This window comes from Lactuca serriola, chromosome 8 (assembly GCF_051521515.1).
Source record: "Lactuca serriola cultivar US96UC23 chromosome 8, Lser_US96UC23_V15, whole genome shotgun sequence".
Classification (NCBI taxonomy): Eukaryota; Viridiplantae; Streptophyta; class Magnoliopsida; order Asterales; family Asteraceae; genus Lactuca; species Lactuca serriola.
The window spans coordinates 34276771-34288989 of record NC_136415.1 but is presented as its reverse complement, the minus strand read 5'-3'; positions in this window follow the sequence as shown (position 1 = coordinate 34288989).

The window sequence follows — 12219 nt, the reverse complement described above, 5'->3', positions numbered from 1 at the left end:
TTTTAATTCTAACTAACTTAAACAAAAACCAACACACGATAGGCACTGTACCTAATTGGATAGTAGTTTAGTGCAGGCAAGTGAGGTATCGAACACATGGAAAGGTAAAAACAATTAAACTATTACTAACTAGGTGTGAAACCCATGTATTACACGGGTTGATTTAAAAAAAGATTAAACATAAAATATTTTTTAATGTATAACTTTAAAATAAAGAAGATACATATTTATTGCAATTTAATATCATGTATATCATATTTAATACTTTACATATATAAGTATATGACTTTAATTTTAAAAATTGAAACAAACCAAAAACTGACAAGTGGATAATATTTATTTAAAAAATACCATAAAATGACAAGTGTCAAAATTAATGAGAGATTGACATGTGGCAAAAAAACCTTCATTTATTAAGGAAGATGTTAACTAATTAAAACAATTATTAAAGAAAGGTTTTTTTTCTCTAGTTTTGCAAGACTAGAAACTTAGACAATCAATTAAGCACTTAACAAAGAAGCAATTAACAACTAATCGAAGGACAAAAGACGACTTGATTCAAGTATATTAAAGAGGCTTCCGTTTAGATTCAAATCACTTATTCCTATGGTTGATTTCGTGGAAAGTGCAATGGATTAATGTATTATCAATTATCGATTTCTAATATGATTAGGTTCATGTTCGTTATTACTAATCCTTTAGCAAACAATCAATTCTAGCAGTGATCAGTTGATCAAATTAACAAGTTTCTTAGTATTAAGTTTGAATCATGTAAGATTTGTAATGGTGGTTAATTAAATTGGTTGGATCAGTTAACTCATATATGGTTGGTCATAATATATAGCTCACACATTAACTTACTTATTTTGTAGTTAACCCTAGGTTATGTTCACAACACTAGCTTATAATCTTGATGGTAACAAAATCATAAGAGCCATGCAATCAAGAAGATGTTCTTGCAATCTCAATAAACTTATTAATTAACAGAAAATAATTGTCATTAACACATAAGGTTCTTTTAACAAACTTAGCATGATGAATAATCAATTAAACATAATCCAAAGCCACAAAATCAAACCATAATCATAAGATCCTCTACTCTAAACTAAAGTATGGTGTTTAGCCCATGAATTTAGCATAAATAATCATAAAAATGAAATTCAACATTGAAAACATGATGTAAACAAGAGAATTAAGTAAATAAGACGTAATTTTGCCTTAGATCTCTTCAAAATAAAGCTTCAAGTCGAATTTTATAATCCACAGCTCCTTGGGGATGTTTATGGCCTCAAAAAATTGCTAAAAACCTCCAACATACGTTAGGGTTTCGAACAGAAACGATCCTTAAATAGATTCTGAAAAACAGTGCAACATGACATGTCTAAGGGCCCAACACGTCGTGTTCTTCATTAAATACACATGTACTGCAAGGCACGATTCCATCGGGATTTTTCATCTCAACACTTTGTGTTCAGAGATAACACGTCGTGTTCTTCTTTATTTCATCTTTTTCTTCAAAATCCAAGATCCAAGCTTCCAATTGTTAATTTCGTTTCTTTTTCCTTCCGAGCATGTCTTTGTTGCTACAATTGAAATTTTAAACTAATTAAGTACCTTTTGTTATTTATTTGAAACAAATACAACATAAAATATTAAGATAATGCGTGAATAATATGATTAAATATGCAAATATCAAAATACCCCACACGTGACTTTTGCATACCCCCCAAGCAAAACTGAATTTTAGCACACTAATACCACATAAGACAATCCAAATTGAACCCAAACATTATGCCAAGACCGCAACGCATGCATTCATGTCTATTTTTTTCCCTAAGAACCTCCCTAATCCTAAATACTCACAATCTTCATAAACACCCACCCAGTTTTTCCGAACTACGCTCATTTTATGCATCCCTCCAAATCCATCCGCAAATAACTTTCTTAACCTCAAGGTATACTTGGTTAAACCTCAAGTATACATATGGAAAATAACCTAGAAAATAAAATTACAAATAAAATAAAATAACAACTTTTTCTTTGAATCTTTGATAATTTGTAGTTCTTCTTCATGTCTTCATAACTTGTAGATTCTTTCAAACATTGCAACACCCTTTTTTTTCACTCAATTCTAAAAATCCTAGAAAAACTTATGCTTCTGCAAGGGGATTTAACTTCAATCTTTATTGATTAAAGGTATTAGTCTCATGTGCAATGACTACTTAAGGTGTTTTGGATACATTTCAAGTACACGATGCTAAACATGTTATGTCCCTCAAACTAAGCAAAGTTATGTTTTTGTTCCATGATTTCACTAGGATAAGAAGGCCACAAATGCACTAAAACGTATATTGACTCAACTAAACATTTAGGTTCGCATTACATCATCAAACATAATACTAGCATGGAATCCTAATAACTTTTACCATAATTTTCCAAATTATCCTAGCAATTTTTTTATGCAATTTTTTCAAAATTATTCCTGGATTCTAATATAACTATTTAAACCAACCCCTGCCCCATGATTATTTTATGCAATGTCCCAATTGCATGCTATGCAAAAATAAAGAACAAGTAAAAATGGAGAAAACGAACGAACTCCCATAGGATAGAAGTGGCGAGGTTGATTTTCTTCTTTATGTTCCTTCTTCAGCTGACTTTGGCATGGGAACAACTCATCCATGCTCTTGCTTGTCAATATGTCTCGTGTGATTGACATCTCGCAAAATAACTGGAAAAAAGCATCTTGGAACGCCTTGGAATGAATTCAAAGAATGTGGACAATGACTGCCTTGAGTAGGCGCGGATCAATGACTCAAAAAATTGACTGAAGCTGAAACACACCGAGTTGGTAAGGGAAACACGTTGTGTTAAATTTATGATTATACAGAAATCGCGTTTTTTCACTTGAACACGTCGGATTGTGTTATGACCACGGCGTGTTTGACGGTCAGTTCGTGATTTTACTCTTTTCTGCTTCAACGAAGATTCCTTGGTCCAAAAGGGTATTAATGCAATATACCTTTCACATTCTTGTGTAACATGCCCCCTTCTTGCAATTAAAATTACCGAACTCAAAATTTTCGTTCAAAATCTTCTATTTTCTTGTCAAAGACCTGACCCCTCACTTGCTTCCTCTCACGTTTTAAATAATCGCTCAATTCTCAACCTGACTTCTGCAGAAATCAAAAACAATAACCACATAATAACAAGGAAAACAAACACTAAATTAAAATTCCTACATTACCCCTAACAAACTAGAAGTTTAAAAACAAACAAACCAAGCACATACAAAATAAAACAACACAAATAAAAATTGTCTTCAAACACTTCAAACACAAATTAAGAAAAAAAGATAGTTAATCTTCATCTTCTCTCCCGGTTCCACTCCCACCGGCTCCACCTTGCATGTTTCCCCACAGTTAATTCCAATTCAGAATGTAAGGATAAGAAGTGGGATACCCATCCAGCCTTGATATTTGCATATGTTGAAAAGGGAGATCGGTGTACATGTCTTGATAGTTAAGCCCCGACCAATATTGTCTTGGTATTGCTTCATTGCCCGGTTATACAAATCCATGGGCATCTCATCCTGCATGGAAATCATCGGCGACTCCACATCAACGACTTCGGGTCATGGCCTCACCCATCTCCCTACCTGCTTCGGTTGTACCACCTCATCATCATTAGGAATAGAGAAATTATTCCCTCTGTTATCCTACACAATCCTTGATTTTTTGTAGAGAAGAGTATTGATGGGACATGTTCACATCATAGTTAAGAAACTCCTGGCCCCTATCTCAAACAATCCATAAGACCTAGCCAATTTTGTTACCAACATGCCACCACAAATCGGCGCCCCTTTTCTATCCTTAGCCGCCCTCTCCGCCATAAACGTTGCCAAACAATGGGGTATGTTGTAGAAAACCCCGAAAGTTAGAATGCCCCATAAGAAATATATATCAAGATTGGGGACCTTATACGAATCCTTCCTCATGTTGATAGTGCTTGAAATGAAATGGTGAATCAAGAGGTGAATAGGTGACCATATGTCACCTTCTCAGGCCACCGATGGTATGTGAACACCATTGGCGATGGTGGTCCACCAATTCTCCCCATTAGCACCTTCCGGAAGTTACGTGTGACAAGTGTCTAAAAAGACATCAAAGCCCTCTAACATCGCATCTGATCAATTGTATAAGTCCAATCTCCAAGCCAACTCCACCACACTACACTCTCTTCACTCCCCTCCCAAGCAAAACACAAGGTTGCCCGTATCAAAAGGATCAATTCTTCCTCTAAATCGAACGGTAGCATAAAACTCCAAACAAAGTTCCTTATATACCGATTTTTGCAACTGGAACAACCTCCTCCGACCGGTGCACGTAATCCTTACCCCATCACCCATGAACACCTTAGTCGAATATGGGTTCATTTCCTCAACAAGCCCGACTTGCTCAAGCCATCCCCAACTCACTTCATTAGTGATGTAAAACTATATTGTCTTTAATTTCTCTAGCTTGTTCCTCCATTCCGCTAGAACACCTGGAGAAACAACCTTCGAAAAATCGTACCATGGGAAATCACCATGTCCTTGTGGATCTTGTTGGCTTCTCTATCCTCTGCTCATCTTTCTATACATTTGAACAACAAAAGAGAAAACCAAAATCCAAAAGAAGTTAAAATAAAATAGTCAGCAAAAACTGGGCTCTCTGAACATCTAACACGTCGTGTTGTATGAACAACAACCATGTTCCATGATCAATTCGGCTAACAACTTTTACTTTGAACACATATTGACCAAATTAACATCAAACAAGTTAAGGGGTTTACTTAGAACACAATATTATGCACATAAACACAAGAAAATCCAGTTAAAATTCCCTAATTTGTTAAAAATTGAAACCTAGAAATTTATGGAAAAGTTTCAAAAATCCGGTTTAACATGAAAATCGACAAAAAACCTAGAAAAACCGTAACTTTAACAGATTTAGGGGATAAATATCTTACATTTCTTGAAGAAAATGAAGCAAAACCGAAGGGATTGGAGATTGAGGATGCCTGAAGGAAACTCAACGTGTTTGGGGATAGTGGGTGAAAAGTGAAACAATTTTTGCCTTTTAGGGTTAGAGAACCTTTTTTGACTGAGTTTAAAAATGATTTGTTTTTAGTAACTGCTAAAGCAACATGCCGTGTTGGGGTAGCAACACGCCATGTTGAGACGGAAATCTTCGAAAAATCGCGAATTTTTGCCCAAACACAGCGTAGGAACAGGTCATCCATGCAGTGTTGGGTGTTTATATTATTAAATAATATTAATCTTCATTTTCATCATTAACTATAACTTTCATCTTATTCATATTTGTAATTGTTATTGTAATACATCCTATTTATGGGTCTATATATTCATCAATAACACCAAGGTAAGTATCCCATTTGCTACTAACGTGACCGACACGATCTAATGCATTAAGTGAGGCGTGACTCTCACCCATAACATTGCCCCTGGTTTTGCTGCATTTGCTACTCCGACATTGGATACACTAGTACATGCCTTGTCGTTATGGATTGGTATGAGCGATGACAATTCCATCAAGGGGCGGGGCCCACGATATTTTTATATGAGATTATGTGATTATGTGTATGGTATGTGGTAGTTTGGGGAGACTCGCTAAGCTTCATGCTTACAGTTTTCATTTTTTGGTTTCAGGTACTTCCGGTAGCAAGGGGAAGAGCTCGGGATGACTGCATTGCACACACCATGATACTTTAGCCAGTGATGTTTACTCTGATATATTTGATAGATGTTTTGATAAAAGATACTATTACTTATGTTTTGATGAGATGATTTTGATAACTATGGTTTTATTTAAAAATTTAAAATGAAATTTTTGGTCATGATTTTTGGAATGTTACACTTTGACTTTGACTCTGACCAAAGTTGACCCATAAGGGGTTATGAGTATGAAAGGGTACTTGAAGGAAATCTTTTATGTTTAGGAGCTTGGGTTGGGTTGATATTCGGAGCCGAGGATTTTCATCTATTTTCCAGTATCTGAGGATTTTTAATTGTTTTCTAGTATCCGAGGTGAGTTAGCTTGAGTAGGTTTCATAAATGGGTCAAAGGCACCAATGTCGGCCTACTAGTAGTTGTTTATAGTAAAGATGATTGTCTTTGTGGTAATTATCTGGTATGCCAATATCTATTGAGATTTATGTGATTGTATGCTATGTTATTATGTGGTAGTGGTAGGGGTGAAATAGACCCTGTAACCGATTGGAATACACCGGAGGGTAGCCCGGGCACCCATATATACCTGAAAGTATGTTTGTGCTATGTTATTATGTGGTAGTGGTATGGGGTGAAATATACCACGTAACCGGTTGGAATACACTGGAGGGTAGGTCGGGCACCCATATATGCCTGCCAGGGTAGGTTGAGGACCTGGATATGCTTGACAGGGTAGGTCGGGCACCCATATATGCCTAACAGGGTAGGCCGGGCACCCAGATATGCCTGGTAGTATGTGATTATGTGGTATGATGGGGAAACTCACTAAGCTTCATGCTTACAGTTTTTATTTTTGGTTTCAAGTACTTCTTCTTCAGAAGGAAAGGAGTCGGCATGATTGCAGCACATCACACTATGATTTTTCCGCATTATGAGGTTCTTGGGGGATTGTACTATGATATTATTTTCCTATGACATGTTGTGGTTTTTGATACTTGGGTTTGATTATGATTTGGATGACACTATTGATGTTTTCAGACTACTGTTTTTATAAGCTACCTAATTAAAAATGAAAATTTTGGCTCTAAATTTTGGGATGTTACACTTGGAGGCTAATACTTAAGGTTTAGTGGCTGCAAAATGATATGATTCCCGTATTTTAGGGTTTAGCCTTCTTAAATACTTGACAACTTTCATTCTTGGCCCCTAAAATGTGAGAAAATGACTCCATGACCTATATATATATATATATATATATATATATATATATATATATATATATATATATATATATATATATATCATCAAGTATCATTTTCTTACACTTTGACCCCCATAACTTAACGTTAAACAAAAGAAATGGTTAGTTCAATAAATAAACTTGAAGGGATACTATTCTCATTAATAGTAGAGAAATTTGGGTCGTTACATTGCGTGTTTTTATATGAGAGTGGTAGCACCTGTTGCGGGTCAGTTGAGTTGAGTTCTTGTCAACTTTGTGAGTCAGGCGAGTCTCCTCACTGTACCTGTGGGTTGAAGGCACCAATGTTGGCCCACTGAAATGTGTTATGTATGATGCTAGTTGTCTTTGTGACTCTTGCATTGATGTGTTGGTTTGGGCCCATTTGCATGAGTAGGATACACCCATTATATGTTGGGTTAGGCCAATTGTATGTCAGGCTAGGCTCATTTGTATCCTGGGCTCGACACATTGATTAGGAAGGGCTACGCCCATTATTATGGGTTGGTCCCAATGTGTGGGGTAGGCCCGATGATATGTATAGTATGTGGTATTTTAGGGAACTCACTAAGATTTGTGCTTACGATTTCATGTTTTTGGTTTTAGGTACTTCTAGTTCCAAATGGAAATGATCGGCGTGACTACACAACATCCCCAAAGTTTATTCCGCATCGGTTATTTGTGATTCTTACTATGATGTTTAAATACCATATTTCACCTTTAATGGTTTTAGGAACAATTTGTTGTATGGGTTAATGCTTTAAAAATGAATATTTTACTATGAATTTTTGGGATGTTAGACACAAGGGTCCAGAAGGTTGATAAAGGTTGATCTTTTTAGTTGCAAAGCTTCAAAATAAAGTCTTTAAAGAGCACAATACCCCAAAGCCATACAAACTTAAGAACATGGATGAGAGGAGTGAGGATGGGCTTGATTTATGAAGGGATGCTAGGAATCTTTTATTTTTAATGTTATTATATTGCTTAATGATAAGTTTTGTATTAAGATTTTCTACAAATATACTCATAATATTTGTCCACTTAACGTGTATATGATAAATCTTTATTAGCTCAAAACACATATGAAGAAATATTACTTTAATTATAGAGTACAAGTTGTTGCGAAGATATTTGATGTTGAAGTCTTTGTCCCACAGTGTCTATATCGAATAGCTTGTTTGTACTTTATATCGAAGGTTAAGCACCTTCAATATATGTATGTATTTCAAAGATCACATATGTTCAGTATGTTGTGTTGATGTCTCTCTATATATTTTGTAGTATGTTGAGGGCACTATACATAGTGTTCTGGTCTAAGTTACTAGTGACACTTTTTAGAACTCATTTCTTGTCTTGTAACCTAGTCTCTCCCCTTTGTCTTTTTGAGGTTCCATTTGTGTTTTGTGATGCTTCAAGAAGAAGGAAGGCCATTGTGGTGTCGAGAAGATTTGTTTCAAGCCTTTATCCAACCTTACATTCATATTTATTGACTACTGTGAGTTTAAAGTTTCTGTCTTAAATTTTGGTTGCATAGGGCCCATGATATATTGGAGCCAATCCTCGATTTTAATTAACTTAAGATATTTTTTTATGAGAAATTAAATATCCTTATATTTTTTTCATACATATCTTCTTACTTATTTGAAATGATGATGCTATTAAAATATTATTAATTTTATCCAAATATAACATATGTCATAATTTCATATGGATAAAAAGATAAATAAAAAGAAACTATAAAATAATATTTAATTTCTCATCTGTTATATACTTATATATATAATTTATCAAATTCGAGTACACCGTAAATATTCATTATTTATAATTTATAATCACTTGGTTTAATACCATCTAACGATAAATATTCATTATTTATAATTTATAATCACTTGGTTTAATACCATCTAACGAGTCGGTGGAACATATCGACTAACATATAAATTCTTCTAACTCATTTATTTTTATATATTGGTCATGGCTTTGCTAAAATTGTCAAAATTGCATGTGGCAAACGAGTCGGTGGAACATATCGACTATCATATAAATTCTTCAACTCATTTATTTTTATATACTATATACTATTCTTCATGGCCCATCAAACCTAAATATAACCCAAATTAATATGTTGTTACATATATTACTCCCAACAAACTCTCATTTATAGGTTGACTTTTTTCCCCTTAAATTCTTAATAACAACATTTGTCTTTTTCTTACTATATGCATTTTCTCTTCTCATTTGCATCAAAACATTGATTCAGCCTCTAGTTCAGTAGCAAAATTGGGCAGGTTCTCACGCCTTCCTCCGATTTCATTTTCGTCTCACAAACAAAATTTTAAGTATTCTTATTTATTTATTTATTTTTTTCTTTTTGCAGTATTTTAAGAAGGTTTCAATCGAATTGTGGTTGTTGATGAGCCAACTCTTGTCTGTTTAAAGGTGTGCTGAAATCTTCAATTTCAATGATTTAATAGAAATGAGATTCGATCTTTTGGAAATTGTTTTGCTTTTTATTCCAATATTTTGAGATCCGACGATTTTAACATGTGTTTTTTAAGTTTATTTGATTTATAATGTATAAACTGAAATACAATTATCGAGATGTTTTCTATTGAGCTTTTTTATTTCCTATAAAATATAACGAATTTAATATATACTAAATAATTTTGATTTTTATTTTGCAGGTGTGAGCAACACAAGGTATGTCGACTCCTGTGTCCACTCGTTTTAATAATTTCGAATATTAATCTGTTATCTCTGATTTAAATTAATGATAGTTTTTACGATTACCGATATGAAATCTATGGTGTGAACATAACCATTAATTTGTTTATCCATTAGCATTACCAAAGTTATAAATTAAAAAATAAAAGATTAAACAAAACCTTAATTCCAACAAGTTGTTTGTATTTGCTAGAGCTTGCTATTTTCTTCTGTTTGATTGAATGTTACACCCTTCTAAAAAATATAATAGACCTATTTATGTTGGTATATTTATTTATTTTAATAATAATATTTAAACTTTAATAAAGTATTATGAAGTAGGTTTATAAATTGCATATAATTTCATCAAAAGTACTTTTGATGGTATAAAAACATAAATTAAAAGGTTGACTTGTTTTACAAATTTAAAAGGTTGGCTTATATTAAAGTATCTCTTTTTCTATATCTATGTTTACATTCATTGCATGAAATAGTCTAAGGTGGTAATAGCGCTTTGACTTATAATATACGGAGTAATAAATAATAATGAATATAAATACATAAATGATTATATACATAACTTTATGTAAATAACATATTAGATCGTTCGATTGATTGATTCTCCTAAGAATATTTGTTATTAACTTTATTATGCATTTATGATATATATATATATATATATATATATATATATATATATATATATATATATATATATATATATATATATATATATATATATATATATATATAGGAATGAGTTATATGGAAAACAAATAACTAGGGCAACAACTACCGGAACTAATAATCAAATGACACGTGTCCATTTCTTTCTTCACAAGTAATGTATTGTGGAAGTTATTGTGGAAGTGATGTGTTGTCATGTTTTCATTGGTTCAAATATATGTTGCCTTAATCATTCATTTTCCATATAACTCTTCCCTATATATATATATATATATATATATATATATATATATATATATATATATATATATATATATATATATATATATATATATATATATATATATATATATATATATATATATACTAGTTTATAACCCGTGAGAACCACGGTTATAAAATTAATTAAACTTTCATATAAAAAGTCAAAACTATTAATTAATTATTTTAAATAAATTATTATTTAAGAGAAAATTTTTTAATTATATAAAATTATAATCGTTGATTTAAATAAATACATAAAGTTATATCATCTTATAATATGTATTAAATTTATTTTATTTTTCAATATAATGTTATCAATTTAATATAATTAGAGTGGGAAAATTTAAAATTTGAAATTTAAATAAAAGAATCAATAATTAGTTTAATGTAATTAGAGTGAAAAAATTTAAAATTTGAAATTTGAAATGAATAATTAATAGGTTGACAAATGGCATGATAATGGATATATAACATTAATGAGATGTTCTAATTGTATGACACTTGTCAATAGAAGATTAAACTTATTCTTTTATTAGAATAGGGATATATAGGGTTAGGTTATTTTATTTTCACTATCTATTGTGTGCATGTATGATTGATTATGGACCAATCATTTTAGTTATTTTAAGAAAGTAATTAATGCATATTACATGTTGAAGATATAATGGATATTAATTACATCTACAACATTTAATATGCATTAGTTACTTTCTTAAAATAAGTAAAATGGTTGGTCCAGAATTAATCATACATGCACACAATAGATAGTGAAAACATTTGAACCTAAGTCTTTCTCTCTCTCTCTCTCTCTCTCTCTCTATATATATATATATATATATATATATATATATTATTTGGAAAACAAAAAAAAAATCCTAAAAATCATAAAAATGAATAAAAAAATACTTAAACATCACAACTTTTTTTTTTTGAAAAAAATCATAGTTTTTTATACAAAATCGGTGAAAAAAATTTTGATTTTTTTTTTACAATAAAAATTTGATTTTTTATTTTTTACAAAAAAAAATTGATTTTTTAACTTTTTTTTGTTGCGAATTTTAATAAAAACCTGCGATTTTTTATAAAAAAATTCAAAAAAAAAATATATGATCTCTAAGTATTTTTTTATGCATTTTTATGAGTTTTAGGGTTTTTTTGTTTTCCATAGAACCTAAACCTCTCTCTCTCTCTCTATATATATATATATATATATATATATATATATATATATATATATATATATATATATATATATATATAGACACACACGGAAAAGTTCAATAGAGAACCATAATTATGGGTTCTTCAAGGAACCAAATCTTTTTTTCAATTTCTAAAGTTTATTCTTTATCGAAAAAAAAAATCTAAACATATCTAAATTCATATATTAACATTGTAAATGTGAAAAATATTTTTCGGAATCACCGTGTGAGTCCGGATTCACGTTGTGAATTTTTGAAGATTCACATTGTGAATTTGACGTAAAAAAAATCGAATTTTATATCATTGGAAAAAGAATAAAAAGTTACGAATTTCTGTATTTTTAGTTTTTTTTTTTGATAAAAAAAGTTCTAAAAGTTGAAAAAAAGATTGG